We start from the raw sequence: 23,424 nt of genomic DNA on the forward strand, positions 1-23,424 counted from the left end.
TGTGAAATTTATTTTTGGTTAATGAATGCTGTTGTACATAAGTGGGTCTCTCAGACACCAACAGGGTACATCAAGACCCCAGTGTCAATTAAAAGTTGAGTAATGGTTTCTGCATTTTATCTTTTCTTTTGGGTAAATATTATAGAGTTTTAGGTACATTCTTCCACCAATCTAAGATATAATCTTTTCTGAGTGTATATGCAGGATACTAGCAACTGGTAAAATATCAAATGTAAATAAAATGTAAATAATTCTTTGTTACAGCTTTTATGAGAGATTAGAATAATGACATAATCTTTTTATAATAAATTGATGTTTCTAAAATTGTAAAAACTAAGTATGGTCCATAAGATATAGACTTTGAATTTAAGGAACTGAAGAAGGTGATAATTCAGCATCCATAATCCCCTGCATTGGTGTGAGATTAGAAGGCATTAGGTTTTCAATAGTACTTAGTGGAATTGCGCATGTGAAGGCTAGCTTCTTGGTTCTATATTAAAATTGGATCTCATGAGGTTTCTGTGTGGGTTTAATGAAATTACACATAATATTTCTAGCATATTGCCTTACTAGCATAGAACAGAGGTGTAAGACATGTTATTCTTAAGTTAATAACCCAGGCTTCCCTGATACTGGCCAAACCAGGAATTATCCCCATACACAGATGAAGAAACTGAGGTTGAGAGATATTGGGGAATTTTCCTAATTCACATAGTGAATTATAGATCTGGGATTCAAACCCAAGCTTGCTGAGACTAGAACTTAACTTCTATGATATTCAGCAGTGTTCCCCAAACTTTGGTACTTTTATCTCTGGTAGTCTATATGAGGGCTTCCCAGGTGTCTCATGGTAAAGAATCTGCCTGCCAATGCAGAAGATGCCAGTTGGATCCCTGGGTTGGGAAGAGCCCATGGAGAAGGAACTCCAGTATCCTTAGCTGGGAAATCTCATGGACAGGGACCTGGTGAGCTATAGTCCATGGGGTCGCAAAGAGTTGGACACGATTTAGCGACTAAACAACAACAAAAGCATATATAAAATTATTCTAGGTGGAACACAAACACATCCTTTAAATGTAATTATATGTATATCTATCTATAAATTCATTTTTACTGGCCTTATCATCCATTTTTTTCCTGGTTTGCTTCAGCGGAAAAGCATCAGAGAAATTCTTATTTTGTAAAGAAAAGCAACTTCCTTACTAATAAAATATTTTCAGTATCCTTGAAGCAGCTTTAAATTTTTAAATTATTTTCTTTTTAAATAGCTTTATTGAAATATAATTCATATATCAACAGGTTCACCCTTTTAAAACATGTAATTCAGTGATTTTTAGTTTATTCACAAAGTATATTGATCACTACTGTCTATTCTATAACATGTGTATTATCCTCAAAAGAAAATCCATTTAGTCACTTCTCATTCTCCCCTTCGCCCAGCCCCTGAAAATCACAAATTTAATTTTTGTCTCTATGGATTTACCTATTTTACCTTATTTACCATATCCAAAATATTTCTTATGGATGGAGTTATACAATACATGGCCTTTTGGGTCTGGCTTCATTCAGTTTGCATAATGCTTTCAGGGTTCATCCATTTTGTGTCACGGCCAATTGCTGTTGCTGTTCTTCACTCAGTCGTGTCTGACTTTTTGAGATCCCATGGACTGTAGCACATCAGGCTTCCCTGTCCTTCACCATCTTTTGGAGCTTGCTCAAACTCATGTCTGTTGAGTCGGTGATACCATCCAACCATTTCATCATAGCAATACTTGTTTCTTTTTTATGGCCAAATAATATAGCATTGTATGGATGTACCACATTTTGTTTATCCATCCATCAGTTGATGGCCATTTGGGTTGTTTCTACTATTTGGCTTTTATGAATCATGCTGCTATGAATATCCATCTGTAAGTGTTTGTTTGAGTTCCCATTTGCAAGTCTTTTGGGTAATGTATCTAATAGTGGAATTGCTGGTCTTATGGAAACTCTAGGCTTAACTTTTTGAGGAGTCTCCAAACTGGTTTTCACAGTGGCTACACCATTTTACATTCCTAATAGCAGTATATGAGAGTTCCAATTTCTCCATTTCCTCACCAACACTTGTTATTTTTCATGAAAAAAAAATTATAGCCACACTAATGAGTTACATGAAATGTCATAAATATTTATCTTCAAATATATTTGAAAATACAGTGTTCATATTAAGACACAGAGACTGTTTGCTTTTCATTTATGCACTGATAAGATTTCTTAAATACCCTTTAAGTAGGAAAAAGTGAGTAATTAAAAAAATAGATAAATAACATATGAATGAGATATGGATATGGCAATATTTGTGAAGGTGTGACCTGGGGCAAGTTACTTAATTTCTTTGAGCCTCAGTTTCATCATCTGTAATAAAGGGGGGCACTGGACTGTTAAAGCAGATTAAGTGGGCTAATATTCATAAAGTGCTTAAAATGGTGCCTCTATAAAAGTATGCTAAATAAATAGAGAAAGTGGTATTGAATGACTGAAGTTTGAGGAACTCCTGTGTAACTTATACTATACTCTTTATTAACTGGGACTGGCTTCTTCTGCAGGGGGTATTCAGTCAATGTTTAACTAATAAAATGAATGGCAGAGTGAATTTAATTGTAGCATTGAATTTCCCTGTTTACTTGTGTGTGATAAAAGATGCTGCAGAAATGGAGAATTTTCTCAGGCTGGGGGTGGCGTAGACACACAGGTACAGAATGGTCACTGCTGACATTCTGCCACAGAAAAACCCAACCTATCCACTGGTACCACCCACTACTCAAAATGCTGGTGCTTGCAGGAGGTATGGAAAACACCCATCTCTTTTCCTCCTGGATTCTTGGCTTCTTTGTTTTCTTCTTTGTCCCTTCCTTTCTTCCTGTCTAATGATTTTCTAAATTGGTGGGGCTAGACTTCAATTCTCTCTTTTTGTCCATGAAAGAAAGGCAAGTGCACTGTGATCACAAATGACAATATTTAGTCTTTCTAATGGGATTCAGCCTAGCTATGGTTCTCTGGAAAGATCATGGTTGTGGTCAACAGTAGCCACTTGACCTCCAAGGGAGTGAAACATTACAAACAGTTCTCTTCTCTTAGCAGATTCATCCTCTCACACTTGGATGTTAGAGTTTAAACATTCATGAGTTAAATGCCCAAATAAAAGTGATTGTTCCACTTGACATCAGACATAAAGATTTTTCTTGAGTAATGCAAGAGAGTTAATGAAGAAAAATATTTCACTGATATAAAAAACACTTTAGTTTTCATTTATAAAATTATGAGCAGTGCAATGTTCTCTGCTTGGCAGTGCCACTGTTTTATGCATCTTTACAGTTAATAACTTATTCTAGGTATTAAATCTGTCACATTCCTTTTACTTAGACCTGCAGTGAAAAATTTACAGCAGGAGACCCAGAACTGACCCAGCAATTTGAAAACATAACACAGATATGAATCCAATTATTCTCCATCTAAATGCTGACACTTATGCCTCACATCAATACATGACATCTGAACCAGTCATATATAATATCTAACTCATCAACGTCAACGCAGAAATAAAAACAAAAAGATTAGTTCACACCCACTTTCAGAAGAGTCTGAATAATAAAAATAAAAAATATCAGCCCGAGCTATGTAATTTAGATACTGACATGAAACATATTTTTAAAAGTTGGTTAAAGAACAGAGTATGTGCTCCCTCCTGGTGTGCTGGTCTTTCCCCCTTTACCAACTGTTTTGCCATGAAAGAGAAAGAGTTGCTGGCCAAGTTCATAAAGCAAAACAAATTACTTATGGAGCAGGAATATATCAGCGACTAACTCCTTAGGTCTAAGGGTTCTTGCCAAATGCACCAGCCATTTCTGTTTTTTATTCTTTGTAAAAATCAGCAAAATTTTCACCAGAACCGCTGAAACTATTTTCCATGTCAAAATGTAACTATATCAAACAGTGACTTTGTGAAGGGAAGCGAGTGGCCAGGGGGAGATTCCTTCAGGAAAAAAAGTGAAACTTCCAGGGTTGTGGTATAAATAAAAAATTACTCTTAAGAAGTGTAAAATGAGGCATTTTACTTTAGCCCTCTTCAACGGATAGAAAGAGACATTCTAGAATAGGCTAAAAAGTGATAAATAAGAAGAATGTGAATTAGTGCTTCAACCAAGGAGGAAAGGAATGTTTTTCTTGTTCTCAGTGAAGGAAGCAAAAGATGAAAACATATTAGTATCACGAGAAAGTGACAGAGCATGCACATGTGCCTCTGCACATGCTCAAAACATGCTCCCTTCCTTTGGTCGAGATTAAAGTAAAAGTGAAATCACAGGAAGCAAGTTAGTCACAAGACCTATGTTTGATCAAAACTAGGTTGTACATGGAGAACAAAAGAGAACATTTTTAGGATCTGTTTGACTTCTGATGGATGATAATGACAATGAAAGACAAATTATCCAGCAACCGTTCAGATCAAATTTCTTAGCCATCTTTTTACAGTGCATGAATTAGACTTTGGCTTTTTATCTGTTATGTTTATGTTACCAGAGACTAATTCCCAATCTATCATAGTCACAAAGGGGCATAAAGCCAACACAACATGTAACAATCCGGAAGCTACAGAAGTTCAAATGGAAACATCAAAACGCAAAATGACAGCAAGAACAACTCTCTTCCACCAGACACACAATCTCCATATTTGTATGTGTTCATATTTTAGCCCATAGAAAAAATATGATCTGGAAAAAAACAAAATCTTAGTAGTGATTATTACATTTTAGGGAAGTGGTGGGATTGGAGGATGGGGAAGGGGGCTTTGAAATATCACTTTATAGACTGTCTTTCAAGCATAGTGCAGAAGGGAGTGAAACAAGCATTCTTCGACACATCACTGACACTGAACAACTTAGTGTTTTGTGGTCTTTGTTTTAGATTCCTTGCTCCTCTCCACTTCTGCCCCCCGACCCCCTGGCTTTTTTTTTTTTTTAAAGAAATAAAACATTACAGATCTGAAGTGCATTGATACACGTTTTCTGAAAATGATCTTAGGGTCCATGCCAGGTTGCTTGGGCAACAGTGCATCTGAAACCAGAAGCACCCACATCTCCTTGCTGGAGAGTCTATACCCAAGTTCAGCTTCCCTCGGCACTCATTGGTCTCAACCTGGGCAGGGGTTCAGCATATTTCTGTGGGCCCAGGACCTTCATGTGAAAACCAGTTGATCTTCCCAGACAACGCTGTAAACAGCTGACATCCAAAATCCTGACCTCCTGGCAGTGAAGCAACCAGTGTATTCCCCTACTAATAGACCAGCTTTCTTGCCTTACCCTCTAAAAAACAGGAGGGCAGGGTGTCTCCACCAGCCCATAGACTCACAGGTCTCTGTAGGATGGTGGAGTGATGGAGACTCGGCACTGGCAGATTGTGGCCTCTACACAAGTTTTCTCTTTGCTCCACAAAGACCATTTCTTAACTCATTCCAGGTAACACTGTAGAATCTGTTTTCAACCTTGGCATAGGACAGGTGGGCATCCAGATGGTAGTCACCTGACATGGCAGGTGATAACCAAGAAAGTACTGAAACTGCAAAACAGAGTGTTTTTCTCTTTTGTACCCTTCCTAAAACAAAGCCCTTTTCCACGCTCCCCAGAGACAAGCACCAAGCTGAAATATTAACAGATGTGTGCTTGCATTCTTGTACTTCTAGCATATTTGAATATGTTACATATTTGTTTTATATTATATCTTATAGACTAGTATTTGAATATGTATGTATTATATATAAAGAATTGCTTTGGGAGTTTTACAAAATTTACATTAATTCTCTTTCTATAACTTCCTCTTTTTAGTCCACATTATATAAAACCTATCCATGTGGATTTTGTATTTTATTCAATCTGAGAACCTCTGTGTCTTAATAAGCAAATTTAATCTATTGACATTTATTGAGATTATTGATATTTATTATTACCATGCTTTCAAATTTTCTTTTTTTTTTCCTTTGCTTTACTTCTTTTCTTTTTCTGTCTTGGTTTAAGTAAATTTTCTTTAATCTGCTCTTTCAGAAGTAATCTAAAACCTACTTTTTAAAGTGGCTACCCCTAAAATTTTAAATGTATACTTGATGAGGCCAAGGTTGTTGATATAAGAAACTTAGACCATTTTTACTCTGAGTACTTCCCGCCTATTTCCCATGTACTGATGTCTTAATATTTTATTGTTCCTTCTTTTTAAACAGTTGATGTTTATTTATGTTTGTTGGCATGTTACTGGTTTTTTGTTTTTATTTTTTCTCTTTATTATCCTTGTCATATGGTAATTCATCCCTTATTTCTGAGTTCATTTATTTTTTTTCCTTATTGAACTACAGCTTTTAATGCATGACTTTTTACTGTAGGTCTATATATTAGGGCTTTCCACTGAAACAGGAGAGAAAGGTGGTGGGGGAGAAGGGGAGAGGAGAGGAGGGGAGGAAATGAGAAAACAGACCTGAGGAGAAAAAGACTGAAGTGGCTCATGAAACCATGAGATTGTGGAGGAAACCCAGGGAAGAACTGCAGTTTGAGTTGGAAGGCCATCTGCTGACAGAACTCTTTCTCTTGCAGGGAGGTCAGGTAGTTTTTTCTATTAAGACCTTCAACTGATTAGATGAGGCTCACCTACATCCCCGGTAGCTCAGATGGTAAAGAATCTGCCTACAATGCAGAGACTTGGGTTTGATCCCTGGGTTGAGAAGATCCCCTGAAGAAGGAAATGGCAACCCACTCCAGTATTCTTGCCCAGAGAATTCCATGGACAGAAGAGCCTGGCAGGCTACAGTACATAAAGTCCACGGGGTGAGCAACTAACACTTTCACTTTCAACCACTTCACCTACAACATGGCAAGTAATATGCTTTACTCAAACTCTGCTGGTTTAAATGTTAATCTCATTTGGAAAAAAAACAGCTTCATCAAAACATCTGGAATAATGTGTAACCAAATATTTGGGTACTCTGGTCTAGCTAAATTGACACATAAAATTAACGATTGCAGTCTCTAAGTAGTACAGTCTCTTAACCTTTAAATGTTGTGAAGTAATTAGCCTCCAACTAATAAAAAAATTTAAAAAAAAAAAAAAAAAAAAAAAAAAAGAAAAGTAAAAAAAAAAAAAAAAAAGAAAATGATTTTTTAAATTCTTGGTTTGGTGCTTTAAAGAATTCTGATATAAGGATATTTTCATTCATTTCTCAAGATATTCTTTTATTATCTTTTATTGCTCTAACCAGAATTCTCTAAATCTGTGTGTGGAGTCTTAACCACTGGACAACCAGGGTAGTCCCTCTTCTCTAAATCTGATTGGCATTCTAAGTAAGATTTTTACTTTTATCTTTTATTTTGCACAATTTATTTATGAGTGTCTGGGTCTAGATTTGTTTCTAGGTACAGGCTTGGTTTTATATTTTTCTTAGGGTTTCACAGGTTTCTTCAATGTCAGACTATGTCTTTCTTCAACTCTAGAAAGTTCTTAGCCCTTTTTATCCAAAAAATTTCCTCCCTCATTCATTATATTTTCTTTTTGGAAGTCTTCTCAAAGTTCTTCATCTATCCTTTATGTCTCTTAGCTTCTCTTTCATATTTTCCATTTATTTCTATCTGTCTGCAATGCCTTATGGCAATTTTCCTCAAACTCCATCTGTTGATTTCCTAAATCTCTCTTCAGTTCTCTCTCTATGGTTTACATCATAAGTTGTAATGTCAAAGCTCATTTCTTTTAATTTCTAGAATATCAATTTTTAAAATCTGCTATCTTTCCTTTTTCTGAACTATCCTGTTCTTGTCTTTTGATTTCTATTCCTGTATCTTTCTTAGGGTATTTAACTTACTTTCAAGCCTCTTTCAGAACAAATTGTTATTTTCAGTTGAGGATCTGTTAATCCTTTTGCTTGTTCTGTCTGCTAAATCTCCCTCTTGGGGTTGGTTTCCTTATGTGATAGAGTCCTCAGCAACTTTTTGCATTCACCTTTGTCACAGCCTTCTAAGTTTCAATGATTCTAAACTAGTTTTTAACTAGTTTTTTAACTAGATTATAAACTTCTTGGTGTATAAATGAGTTATACTACATGGGTGGTATGAATGGGTACCTCACACCTTTATCTCGTAGAGTTTGGCATTCTGATTTCTCAAGAGTGACTCTTTCTGTCATAATTCCTAGTATATAGCAGGTGTCCTACTGTTTCTCTAGACAATGATTAGAAATCTTCCAATTCTTATCTCAAGAACAGAGAAGTTTGTCTTCACTCCTGGCTTTAAGTGGATATCTCAGTTCTGGCTTTTCATGTGCATAGACCACAAGCATGGATTCTCTGACTGGTATGAGCTTTAAAGCTCTGGGTCCCAGACAGTAGGAGCTCTAGTTTTTTTTTATTATTATTCTTTTATAAATCACTCACCTCATGCAACTTGTCAATCTCTGACTCCAAGTTCCCTCTTCAGATCTATTACGGGGTATTTGTTTGTTTGTCTTAAAATTGGATAATAGAAAATGTCTTGCTATATCTTGTCTCACTCATTTTGTCAAATTGATTAGAAATCCACAATGTATTGTTTTTAAGTAGATAATTTAAAAACCACAGGAAGCCAGTTAGAGTGTGATATTAATTATCACTTGACCTCCTATATGTAGTGTGAAAGTTAGAAATGGAGATTCCAGGAGTAGGAGGTCTCAGAGAAGGGCCAGGAAGATCCCCTAGCCTTTAGTTGGTCAACTTTTTGGGCTTCACCACCTCAAGTCATTATTCATCTTGGAAACTAGATTATAGTATTTTTCTCTTCAATTTAAAAAAATTGTAGTGACTCCCTACCCCAAAGTAATTTTTCCCCCCAAATGTTTTATTATTTTTTTCTAAGTATTTCTGCTACTTTTTAAAGGGCAATTATCATCACTAAGCTAACATGTAACATTAGCCAGGATCTGCCTAACATTCAATTTAGTGAAGAACAAGAGAACACACCTAGGATCTTTAGAAAATATGTAAAATTTTAAGACAGTAGAGCAGACTTTTGCTGGTTTCCAGAGAGTATGGGCAATTCTTGTCTGAAATTCAAATGATCTCCATTGAATTTTAAGGTCTTGTGTGTGTGTGTGTGTGTGTGTGTGTGTGAGCAAGACTGTATTTTACTCGTGTTTATATTCCCCAATAGTGCATGGTTCATACATTATGTTTGACTTCTCTGTGGCCTTGAATCTCAGATAAATAGATTTGCCAAACTTGGGAAATGTTTTTCCTCTATGGGTATGATTTTTAAATTTAGGCAGCTGTTTTTTGGTAACAAGTGCATTAGTAAAGATTTGTTCTTCATTGGTGGAATTCCAGCTCTACATTATTCCATCCAAAAAAAGAAAACAACTTTTTGAAGAGTGAGAGGAGGAACCACTTAATCTAGTCTGTCTGTCTATCTATTTATCCATTTATTTATCTATCTTTCCCTATCCCATATTTTTGTCATTTGTGACTGCCTACCTTTCATTTTCTTTTTCCTAATAACATCATAAATTTTGGGAGGTGAGTTTCCCTCTCCTTCCTTACCACTGTGATTTGAGTAGAATATAATCGACTTAGTTTAGTCAGCCAATTCCACCATCTGGGCCACAATGATTAGTTAAGTATGGGTGCATAACCCAGTCATAGGCAGTGAGATGGGAGAAAATGTTTGCAGGGCTTACACTGGAAACTTTCCACATTGGAAGGACCAGCAATTCATATTGACAGAAACAAACTTACATCTAGGTATGAGTTTCTTTTTCCTCCAATACTATTCTCTGGAGGCTCGTTGTGTTTGATCAACTGAATTCCACACAATATTCCACCGGAACAGGGACCCACTTTACAGAATAAAAAGATAGGAAGCAGGCCCGTGACCCTGGGTTCCACTGGACCATCATATTCTATGAAGTGAAAGTGTCAGTTGCTCTGTCATGTCCAACTCTTTGTGACCCCATGGACTGTAGCCAGCCAGGCTCCTCTGTGTATAGGATTCTCCAGGCAAGAATACTGGAGTGGGTAGCCATTTCCTCCTCCAGGGGATCTTCCTGACCTAGGGATCAAACCTAGATGTCTTGTATTGTAGGCAGATTCTTTACAATCTGAGCCACCAGAGAAGCCCCCATCATATTTTAGACTACCTAGCAATTGCTGGCCTGATAGAGAGTTAAAAAGACCTGGTAACAAGAGAACTGAAGAGCCAGCTCAGAGGCAACACTTGAGAAGGATTAAGGGCCATCCCTCAGAACACAGAACACTGTATACTTTGAATCAAAGATCTTTTAAATGGTACTCTTCCAGTATAGGAAGATTTCATGAATCTGGGAACCAAGGGTAGAAACAGGAGTGGTTCTACTTATATCACTGTCAGTGCTATAGAATATACAATATAGTGATTTTATCAGGTTCATAAAATTGTACAAACATCACTACTAATTACAGAGCATTTTCACCACTCCAAAAACAAACTTCATACCCATTAGCAGTCACTCCCCATTTCCTTATGCTTCCATCTCTTGGCAATGACTAATGTGTCTTGTCTCCATAGATTTCCCTATTCTGGACATTTCATATAAACAGTATCATATAATATACGGTGTCTTATAGCTGGCTTCATTTTCATAGCATAATAATTTCAAAGTGCAAACGTTAAAGCATGTGCCAACATTTCATTCCTTTTCACTGCTTAATAATATTCGGTTGGGTAGATATAGCACATATTGTCTATCTGTTCAGCAATTGATGGACAGTTGGGTTGATTTCACTTTTTGGCTATTATAAATAATGCTGTCATAGACATTAGTGTATACATTTTTGTAAGGACATATGTTTTTAATTCTTTTGTTATATACCCAGGAATGGAAATTGTGAGGTCCATGTGGTAACTCTAAGTTACCCTTTGAGGTACTGCCAAAATAGTTTCCAAACAGACGAATGTTATAAAACATTTTATTTTTGTAATTAAGTTGGACCTTAATTACACTGTGGTCAAACAATGTTATTTGTTCTTTGAATCTGGTTTTATGACCTGGTTTAGAGATAAGCATCACAAATATTCTGTCTACTTAAGAAGATTGTATATTTTTGACTGCTCCATGTAAAGGTCTTAATATTTTTATTAATTCATGCTCATATTCATTGTTGATTTTTTCCTGCTAGAATTATCAGTAATTGAGAAAGGTTGTGGATTTGTCAACTTCCAGTCATATCAATTTTTTTTAAAATATTTTGAGACTGTTTGGTTACAGTCTCAAAGGTACATATACATTTTGAATGTAGTGTATTTCTGGTGAACTGAAATTTTTATCAAGATGTTTTGTCTTAAACTTATTTTATCTACCATTAAACTAGCTGGTCCAGCTTCCTTTTTGTTAGTAGTTACCTGGGATACAGACCTCCATCCTTTTACTTTAAACTTTCCTGTGGTCCTATACTTAGATGTTTCTTCTCAGGAGGATATATTTGGATTTAAAAACATGTCATTTCATAATCTGTTAACTATTGAGTGTAATCCATTTAAATATTTTATAGAGTTTTATTTTGTTTCATATTTTTATCTCTCCTTCTTTGGGACTTAAAAATTCCAATTCTACTTGATTCTTTCAGTTTCTAGTCTTGAAATAGTGTCAAGCATGTCTGGCTTAAGAGTTTGAAATTAAATAATATTTCAACATCTCTCTTGAAATATACAAAACTCCCAGAAAATTTTAAATTTGATTACTGTTCTTATAACTTAAACCTATTATTTTCTAGTACCTTAACTCTGCTTGTGTTATTATTATTTTATACACTGTTTGGGTTTATAAACATGTTTATCTTTGAAAAAATAATTCTTGTATTTCAAATTATTATCTTATAATCATTAATTTATTCAATATTTATTAAGCATCTATGTAATTCAGGAACAGTACTAGAGATGACACTGCTGAGTAGGAAGATGGTCCCTATATTAATGGAGCTTGTAGTTTATCTGGGGGAGGGAGCAGATAAAATACTGATCTAAAGACTGCACAAATAAGTGAAAAATTGTAACTATGTTAACTACAATGAGATTTAGAAAGACATGGTACTTTAAGTGTGTGAGACGGGTGAACTCAACCTAGTCAGAGAGACTGGGAAAGGCTTCTCTCAGAAAGTGACAACTGAGTTGCCACTGAAAGATGGAGAGGCGCTTACTGAATGAGGGAAAATGGTAAGTGAACACCAAGCAGAGAAATCACTGATGACTGGGAACCTGGCTCAAATACAGTACTGAAATTTCTTTTTAAATATCTAGAGCCAAGAACACAATCATGTAGTACGATGAGGCTAGAAAGGTAATCTGGTTCAAGCCAGGGAAAGGCATTTTGAATTTTTCTTAAGAATAGTAGGAAATGACTCAGATGTTAAAACAGGTTAGTATATGTGCATTTGCACTTAAAATACCATGGAGAATACATTGATGGAAGAAAAAGAGGGTGTAGGTAGAACAACTAAGAGGCAATTCTACTAGTGAAGGTGCTTAGATTAGTTACTTTCAACTTTAGACGAGGGAGTCTTGTCACTAGCAACTTGTTTTTTGAAAATATTCATGCCTCCCAGATCAGGATATTTTACTCTTTTAACTGATCAAATGTTTCAAAGTGTACAGACACAGGTACACAAATTTCAACAAAACAATATGTTTAAGAGGAGTTATGCTGGTTCTTCTCTAACCGACCCAAGTACATCAAGTTTCTGTCATTGAATTACTTAGTTTAATTAGTTTGGCTCTGTTGATTGTATTCGCCCTTTAACAACCATGTACAAGTCTTTTCTATTGTCCTGTGTAGATCTCGCATGTGCACTGTTTTACATTGACCATCACATATATCAAGGGAAAATGCCTACTAGCCAGTTCACTTGTCAATTGTTCTAAAGGAAGATGGGAGTTTTATCATCAGTGAATGTATGGATTAAGTCTGTAAGCTGGTACATATTTCTTTGACTTGAGGTGCTACTGACTATAAGATTTACCATTATTTTGTATACTACTAAGAAAAAAGTCCTGCCTTTTAAACTATTACGCTGCTTTATAATCACTTAGAATTTTTTATTTTACACTTATTGAAAGGGCTTTTAGACTTATTTATGCGCCTAGGTCGCTTTAGCAGTTCCTTTAGCACTGACAGTTTAATCCTGAGGCACGTTAAAGAAGCTTCAGTCTTTGTCAGCATTTCCTATTTGACTCGACTTGGTGTTATATTTTTATCACTTAAGTTACATGACATTGTCACACCAGCTTTTTCTTACTGCTTAACATTTCTTTGCTCTAGTCTTAGGGATTTTAAAAATTCCTCTTACATACATTGCTGCCATATGCTAGTCTTTTCATGCTTATCTCAAAAATAAAATATAGCATGACTTCATGATGTGTGGTGACTATCTTTACCTAGGGCCTGTATTCTCAAAAAAAAATTTAGTTTTGGTCATCTCCTCCAATGGCAATTCTTTGCCACACAATATACAGCCCCCTTCCGCCCTCCCCACCAATCTGTTTCTGAACTGTTCACATCTATAATAACTTTTTTTGTTCCCAATTTGAATCATAGTATAATCTTTTTGAAGATGTTTTAAAGTTAATAAGAAAAATCCCAACACTGCACATAACTCATTTGAAGTGCTGATAATATGAGCAGCACTAACTGTGTGCATGCACAGGTAATAATCACTAAGTCAGGGATTTTAAGATCCTATCGACTTTTCATTTTTTTAAATTAATAAACCTATATTTTAGATAGAAATTTACCCATGAAATTAAAAGACACTTGCTCCTTGGAAGAAAAGCTATGACAAACTTAGACAGCATATTAAAAAGCAGAGACATTATTTTGCCAACAAAGGTCCATCTAGTCAAAGCTACAGTTCTTCCAATAGTCATGTTGGATGTGAGAGTTGGACCATAAAGAAAGCTGAGCTCTGAAGAACTGATGCTTTCAAACTGTGGTGTTGGATAAGACTTTTGAGAGTCCCTTGGGCTGCAAGGAGATCAAACCAGTCAATCCTAAAGGAAATCAATCCTGAATATTCATTGGAAGGATTGATGCTGAAGCTGAAACTTCAATACTTTGGCCATCAGATGTGAAGAACTGACTCACTAGAAAAGACCCTGATGCTAGGAAAGATTGAAGGCAGGAGGAGAAGGGGATGACAGAGATGAGATGGTCCTATGGCATCACTGACTCAATGGACATGAGTTTGAGCAAGCTCTGGGAGATGGTGAAGGACAGGGGAGCCTAGTGTGCTACAGTCTATAGTGTTGCAAAGTGTTGGACATGACTGAGTGACTGAATATTTTAGAAACTGTTTAGGTTAATAGCAAAATTGAGTGGAGAGTCTCATATACCCCTAGTCCCCCCATATGTATAACCTTGCCGACTATTAACCTCCTACATCAGAGCAGTATATTTGTTAAAACAGATAAACTTCATTATCACCCAAAGTTGGTTCATGCATGGTGCTGTACATTCTATGGGTTTGGACAAATGTATGATGACATGTATCCATCACTATAGTATCGTACAGAGTCATTTCAGATAAAAAAATTAAAAAAAAACCTGTCCTCCACCTTTCCATCCTTTCTTATCCTCAACCTTGGCAACCACTAATTTTTTTTTTACTGTGTATAAAGTTTTTCCTTTTCCAGATTCAATAGTCTGAATCATATATTCCATAGCCTTTTCAGAATGGCTGGTAGGGCTTCCCTGATATTTCAGTTGGTAAAGAATCCACCTGCAATGCAGGAGACCCTGGTTGGATTCCTGGGTCAGGAAGATCTGCTGGAGAAGGGATAGGCTACCCACTCCAGTATTCCTGGGCTTTCCTTGTGGCTCAGCTGGTAAAGAATCTGCCTGCAGTGCAGGAGACCTGGGTTCAGTCCCTGGGTTGGGAAGATCCCCTGGAGAAGGGAAAGGCTACCCACTCCAGTATTCTGGCCTGGAGAATTCCATGAACTACGCAGTTGCAAAGAGTCGGATGTGACTGAGCCATTTTTCACTTCACTTTCTTTTTCTTAGTAACATTCATTTAAGGTGCCTCCATTCTTTTCATGGCTCAATAGCTCATTTCTTTCAAATGCTGAATAATATTTCATTGATTGAATGTACCACTGTTTATCAACTTGCCTACTGAAGGGTTTTTGGCAGTTTCTACATTTTGGCAATTATGAATAAAGTTGCTGTATGTGTGTGTGTGTGCAGTTTTTTGTGTGGATATATGTTTTCAATTCAAAGAGTTTGATTATTAAATCATATGATAAAAGTATGTTTAGTTATGTAAGAAACCACAAAAATATCTTCCAAAAGTAGCTTATCATTTTGCATTCGACCAGCAATAAATAAGAGCTCCTAGTGTTCCACACCCTCTCCAGCATTTGGAATTGTCAGTGTTCTGGATTTTGGCCATTCTAATAGTTCCGTAGTGGTATTCCATTGTTGTCTTAATTTTCAATTTCCTGATTACATATAATGTTGAACATATTTTTTATATTTACATGTGATCTGAATCTTCGTTGAGATATCTATTAAGGTTTTGGCTCACATTTTAATTGGATTATTCATCTTCTTATTGTTGAGTTTCAAGAGTTCTTTGCATATTTTTGATAATAGTCCTTTATCAGATGTCTTTTGCAAATATTTTGTTTTAGTCTATGGCTTGTCTTCTTAGTCTCTTGACAATCTCACTGATTTTAAGGCATAATTTTAATGATTTAAAGGTGTGGGAAAATGTACATTTTTAGAATCAGTGAAATACAGTTCATACAAGGGTCTTAATGAATCTCTAATGGCAACCAAAAAGGAAAGGTCAGGCCTTGGCTTATCATGGAAACTGGATGACAGAAGGTTGAGTATAATAGCAATTTGATCCCCCAAAGCTATAGTCTTTAATGATGAATCAAATATAATAAAAAGAAATATACTAGGAATAAACATAAAGTTCTATACTTAGGTTCAAACAAAATAAAGCCAAAAAATTTTAAAAATACAGAGTAAAATTATTGTAACAAGCATTTGGTGATGTTAAAAAAGTATCTAGAAGTTAAAAAGATGTGAGGTTACAGCCAAGAAAAAAAAGATATACAGAAGAGTTGCATCTTACCTAGTTATCAAATCTCAAAAAAGATTGTCACTTAATTAAAAGTACCTTGAAAATCTAAAATTTCTCCTAAAGAATGGCAATAGATTTTGGGGTGAGGAAAAATACTCACTTTTAAACTCTTAAGTCATATTTAGCCCCGATTACAAGAAGTATTAAATTTATGACTCACAAGTGTCCAGATTCACATTTCTTATCTCATGCTTACTCAGAGGCATATATTTACTGGGCAGTATTCCTTTTTATTTATTTTTGCTGAAATGCATAGTAGTATTTATAAATTACATGCATGTGTGATATAGCTTCACTGTAACCTTAGACTTAATAAATATAAAAATAATATTCACAGGGCAGGTGAAGTTCCTACACTCTTCTAGGCTAGCCATTCTAGGTCTAGTATCACATCCAGTCCTGTGTGACACATTTACAAAGAACTGTTGACAAATGTGCAGAGGGCAGTGCTATGCTACGAATAAGGAATTGTCCTGGTGACATAACATCTCGTTCTATTAAGAAGAGGGATACTTAGCTTAGAGGAGGCAGCTTGAAAGCTGTCTTCAAATATTCGATGGGCTGTCATGTTTAAGATGAATTAGATTTAAGACATGTTCCCATGAAGTCAATACAATACTCCACATGTGGTCAACAGGTATGGAGTTCATGGGACAATAATCTCTCACTTTCTTGGGGACTGCAAATGTAACCAAAGACTGCAGTTGTTTTCCTGGCAAACTATCATGTGATTGGCTCACAATACACTTTTCAACCAACAAAAAGTCCAATTTTTTCCAGAAGATCTGTGTTCATGACAGATCTGCCTAATTCTGTGCATGTAAAGTTAAGATTTGCACTTAGTGACCAGCTTCACATTTGTCCTAATTAAATGAAGTTTTATAAGCTTTGTTCTTCAAATTCAGTGTTTTGGGGGGTAATACTAATTATCTGAATTTTCTCTCCTCTAGCTTTTTGTAATTCACAAACAAGGTACAATTGCTCTGTACTTTTCATGTAAGATGTTAAAGATAAATACTGGACAGGATGAAACTCAGTGCAAAGTAGTGAAGGACATGATGAAAAACTCCCTCTAGCTTGATGACAATTCATAAGTTAATGTTATTTTTCATTTTTTCCCATTCAGTCAGCTCAGTTCAGTTGCTCAGTCATGTCCGACTCTTTGCGACCCCATGAATTGCAGCACACCAGGCCTCCCTGTCCATCACCAGCTCCCGGAGTTTACTCAAACTCACGTCCATCAAGTCGATGATGGCAACCAGCCATCTCATCCTCTGTCATCCCCTTCTCCTCCTGCCCCCAATCCCTTCCAGCATCAGGGTCTTTTCTAATGAGTCAACTTTTTGCATGAGGTGGCCAAAGTACTGGAGTTTCAGCTTCAGCATCAGTCCTTCCAATGAACACCCAGGACTGATCTCCTTTAGGATGGACTGGTTGGATTTCCTTGCAGAGTCCCTTGGACTCTCAAGAGTCTCCTCTAACACCACAGTTCAAAAGCATCAATTCTCTGGTGCTCAGCTTTCTTCGCAGTCCAATTCTCCCATCCATACATGGCCACTGAAAAAACCATAGCCTTGACTAGATGGACCTTTGTTGGCAAAGTAATGTCTCTGCTTTTTAATATGCTGTCTAGGTTGGTCATAACTTTCCCTCTATCACAAATTAAGGTATGCCATCTTTAAGGCTTTTCCTTAAAAAACAGTTGAATAGTATGATTGAGAATGAATTAGCTTCCCTTTTTATGAATTATTCTTAGTGCAACCATGCTGGCTAATTGTAATCATCTCCAAAATGCTTCCAAATTATTTAAATATCTTAAAATTGTCTTTTGTTGCTACAGATGAAATGAGTTTTATGGTTTTAATTTCTGGAATATATCGTCTCCTTTTGAAAATTGGTACATTTTTCTATTTCCTGCTCTAGCATCTCTTCCATTTTCTGTGATTCCTCAAAAATCTCTGACAGACTCTGTGTGAATGTACCTGCAGAGTATTTCATTTACTGCAGCTATGATTTGTCTGAGCTTAGGCACCTAAAGCTAATCAAAACAGCATAATTATTACACTGATCATACATTGGGATTAATTTGTAGAGTCAGTGTAAAAAATGAAAATTGAGTAGAGCCAAAAGTACTCTTGAGAACTCTTATTAAACTGCCCATATTGAACTTGATTTTGGTTCTATTTGCTATATATATGATATGAAGAGGTACGACTATAGTACCCTTAAATACTATAGTACTTAAGTATTTAATGCTATAGTACTTAAAAACGTCCCTCTCAGTCAATCTCTCCCATCAGAAAGCTTCCATAAGCCTCTTTTCCTTCTCCATTAGACGGCAGACAGACTGGAAACCACATTCACAGAAAACTAACCAATCTGATCACATGGACCACAGTCTTGTTTAACTCATTGAAACTATGAGCCATGCCATGTAGGGCCATCCAAGACGGAGGGGTCATGGTGGAGAGTTCTGACAAAACGTGGTCCACTGAAGGAGGGAATGGCAAACCACTTCAGTAATCTTGCCTTGAGAACCCCATGAACAGTATGAAAAGGCAGAAAGATAGGACACTGAAAGATGATCTCCCCAGGTTGATATGTGCCCAATATGTTACTGGAGATCAGTGGAGAAATAGCTCCAGAAAGAATGAAGGGATGGAGCCAAAGCAAAAACAACACCCAGTTGTAGATGTGACTGGTGATGGAAGCAAAGTCTGATGCTGTAAAGAGCAATATTGCATAGAAACCTGGAATGTTAGGTTCATGAATCAAGGCAAATTGGAAGTGGTCAACAGGAGATGGCAAGAGTGAACACCAACATTTTAGGAATCAGCGAACTAAAATGGACTGGAATGAGTGAATTTAACTCAGATGACCATTATATCTACTACTGTGGGCAGGAATCCCTTAGAAGAGATGGAGTAGCTATCATAGTCAACAAGAGTCAGAAATACAGAACTTGTATGCAATCTCAAAAATGATAGAATGATCTCTGTTCGTTTCCAAGGCAAACCATTCAATATCACAGTAATCCAAGTCTATGTCCCAACCAGTAATGCTGAAGAAGCTGAAGGTGAAAGGTTCTATGAGGACCTACAAGACCTTCTAGAACTAACACCCTAAAAAGATGTCCTTTTCATTATAGGGGACTGGAATGAAAAAGTAGAAAGTCACGAAATACCTGGAGTAACAAGCAAATTTGGGAGTACAGAACGAAGCAGGGCAAAGGCTAATAGAGTTTTGCCAAGAGAACACACTGGTCATAGCAAACACCCTCTTCCAACAACACAAGAGAAGACTCTACACATGGACATCACCAAATGGTCAACACCAAAATCAGATTGATTATATTCTTTGCAGCCAAAGATGGAGAAGCTCTATACAGTCAGCAAAAACAAGCCCAGTGCTGACTGTGGCTCAGATCATGAGCTCCTTATTGCCAAGTTCAGACTTAATTGAAGAAAGTAGGGAAAACCACTAGGCCATTCAGGTGTGACCTAAATCAAAGACCTAAATCAAATCCCTTACAAGTATACAGTGGAAGTGTATACTATTTGTCAAATAGATTCAAGGGATTAGATCTGATAGAGTGCCTGAAGAACTATGGACAGAGGTTTGTGACATTGTACAGGAGACAGTAATCAAGACCATCCCCAAGAAAAAGAAATGCAAAAAGGCAAAATGGTTGTCTGAGGAGGACTGACAAATAGCCGAGAGAAGAAGAGTAGTGAAAGGCAAAGGAGAAAAGGGAAGACAGACCCATTTGAATGCAGAGTTCCAAAGAATAGCAAGGAGAGATGAGAAAGGCTTCCTCAGTGATCAATGCAAAGAAATAGAGGAAAACAATAGAATGGGAAAGACTAGAGATCTCTTCAAGAAAATTAGAAATACTAAGGGAACATTTCATGCAAAGATGGGCACAATAAAGGACAGAAATGGTATGGACCTAACAGAAGCAGAAGATATTAAGAAGAGGTGGCAAGAATACACAGACAAACTATACAAAAAAGATCTTCATGACCCAGATAATCAAGATGGTATGGTCACTCAAATAGAGCCAGATATCCTGGAGTGTGAAGTTGAGTGGGCCTTAGGAAGCATCACTACGAACAAAGCTCGTGCAGGTGATGGAATTCCACTTGAGCTATTTCAAGTCCTAAAAGATGATGCTGTGAAAGTGCTGCATTCAATATGCCAGCAAATTTGGAAAACTCAGCAGTGGCCACAGGACTGGAAAAGGTCAGTTTTCATTCCAATCTCAAAGAAAGGCAAAACCAAAGAATGCTCAAACTACCACACAATTGCACTCATCTGACACACTAGTAAAGTAATGCTCAAAATTCTCCAAGCCAGGCTTCAACAGTATGTGAACTGTGAACTTCCAGATGTTCAAGCTGGTTTTAGAAAAGGCAGAGGGGCCAGAGATCAAATTGCCAGCATCTGTTGGATCATCAAAAAAGCAAGAGAGTTTCACAAAAATATTGACTTCTGCTTTATCGACTATGCCAAAGCCTTTTACTGTGTGGATCACAACAAACTGTGGAAAATTCTGAAACAGATGGGCATACCAGACCACCTGACCCGAGAAACCTGTATGCAGGTCAGGAAGTGACAGTTAGCACTGGACATGGAACAACAGACTGGTTCCAAATTGGGAAAGGAGTACGTCAAGGATGTATATTGTCACCCTGCTTATTTAATTTATATGCAGAGTACATCATGAGAAACGCAGGGCTGGATGAAGCACAAGCTGGAATCAAGATTGCTGGGAGAAATATCAATAACCTCAGATATGCAGATGACACCACACACTTAATGGCAGAAAGTGAAGAACTAAAGAGCCTCTTGATGAAAGTGAAAGAGGAGAGTGAAAAAGTTGGCTTAAAGCTCAACATTCAGAAAACTAAGATCATGGCATCTGGTCCCATCACTTCATGGCAAATAGATGGGGAGACAGTGGAAACAGTGGATGACTTTGTTTTTTTGGCTCCAAAATCACTGCAGATGGTGACTGCAGCCATGAAATTTAAAGACGCTTACTCCTTGGAAGAAAAGTTATGACCAACGTAGACAGCATATTAAAAAGCAGAGACATTACTTTGCCAACAAAGGTCCGTCTAGTCAAAGCTATGGTTTTTCCAGCAGTCATGTATAGATGTGAGAATTGGATCATAAAGAAAACTGAGCACCAAAGAATTAATGCTTTTGAACTGTGGTGTTGGAGAAGACTCTTGAGAGTCTCTTGGACTACAAAGAGATTCAACCAGTCCATCCTAAAGGAAATCAACCCTGACTATTCATTGGAAGGACTGATGCTGAAGCTGAAACTCCAATACTTTGACCACCTGATGGGAAGCACTGACTCATTTGAAGAGACCCTGATGCTAGGAAAGATTGAAGGCAGGAGGAGAAGGGGACGATAGAGAATGAGATGGCATCACCGACTCAATGGACGTGAGTTTGAGTAAACTTTGGCAGTTGGTGATTGACAGGGAGGCCTAGCGTGCTGCAGTCCATGGGGTTGCAAAGAGTCAGACACGACTGAGCGACTTAACTGAACTGAGACTGAACCCTTAAATACATATTTGTGTAAGATACATAGTAACAGATAATACAAAATAGAGTATGAAAAAATACAGTGTACATAGTAAAAAGGCACATAGGACTGAAATTCACTAAGGGGGCAAAAAAAATTCCAGTGCTTCACAGTAGCTAGACTGAAAAGCTTAAATTGAATTCAGTGAATGAGTAAGAGAGCAACATTCAATTTTTTTGATTATGAGTTCCTATAGTTGCACTCCCATGAGTGAAATAACCCTTCATGCCATTCCATTGTCACTCGTCCTCCATCTTATGCTTTATTCTTCTTTAAGCATGTCTTATTCTGCTTGAGACATGGTAGAAAATCTCAAAGGGTAGAAAGTCAGAATATTTGGTAACCTATGTCAAAAAAAATCCTGCCTGTCATGTGTGGCAGACTTTATTTCCCACTGCATTTCATACCTCTGCCTCCTGGCCCTTAAAATCCACTAAGAATTATTACATGAAGGCTTCATCACTATGGTATCATGTTGGGCTATGCGTTGACATCGTCTAACCTTATTCACAGTCCAAATCCTTGCTATTAAAAGGAATTCCCTCTAGCTGGAAGATAACACGAAAGAAGAATCTGTAACCCCAACTTCTTAAATTTCCTGGTGGTGGGAGTACAAAAAAACAGTCCCGAAATATTGTTTAAAGACAAGAGTCAAATGCTGGAAACTCCCAAACAGGTTCAGAATTAGAGCTCCCATATAACAAATTCTATCTATTTGGACAAAGACATGTGAAGCTTTGAGAGACTGCACAGATAATTCAGATAAACATTTTCTTACATGCCTCCCCCAACCCAAGCTATGGATAATAGTATTCAAAACCAAAGCAAACCTGAACTGTTTGCATTTCCTCTATTCACTGTTCACAGAATTAAGTACAGTTGCTCACTCAGTTCTTATACAAATACAAAACAAAGAATGTAGATTGTCTACCTGAAACACTGCCCCTCAGATGCAGAACAGTATCATATGATGAAAAAGCTGGCCAGGGCCAGTGAGCACAGCACCTAGCTCAATGTGGACTTGAAACGTATTTGATCTCCTTTAGTAAATAAGACACAGTGAAATTAAGGCGGTTTATTCGGAGGATGTGTGGATAGGGTGGCTGTGGAGGAGGGGAGCACATATGGGTAGACCATCACTTTAAAGGGATCGGTTCAGCAAGAAAGAGGCAATAGAGAAAAACCCGCTGTGAAGTATTTCATATTTGTGATTCTTTAACAATTTACAAAAGCAATGGCACATAAGGGAAGTTTCCTTCTCTTTAGGGAATCATAAATAAAATAGTGGTGTAATCAAAGGACAGAAGAAAAAAGAGACTGCAGGTATTTAATTCTTATTTACTTCCTTCTCCATTATGTATGACTCCTGGGCAGGGGGGAGGGTTACAGAAAACAATCACTCAGCCTTCCCCACTTGCCAGAGCCTTCCAAATTCTGAGCCTGCTGCTCTAATTTACTGCTTTCCATTCTCTGACTAGAGAAGGGTTTGAAAAGGTCTTTAGGGGGAAAAAAATGGTGAGGTTTCTAGTGGATTTGCTATCAGGGCTTGTTCCTCTCTCTGACTGATAGCACTGTCCATGGTTTAGGTCTCCACCACAGTTTCCAGAAAGCCTAGGCTTCTGCTGGGAGAATTTCCAGAAGCTTCTACCCAACACAGGGGCTAAGTGTC

The sequence above is a fragment of the Cervus elaphus genome, chromosome 9 (assembly GCF_910594005.1).
Source record: "Cervus elaphus chromosome 9, mCerEla1.1, whole genome shotgun sequence".
NCBI classification, from domain to species: Eukaryota; Metazoa; Chordata; class Mammalia; order Artiodactyla; family Cervidae; genus Cervus; species Cervus elaphus.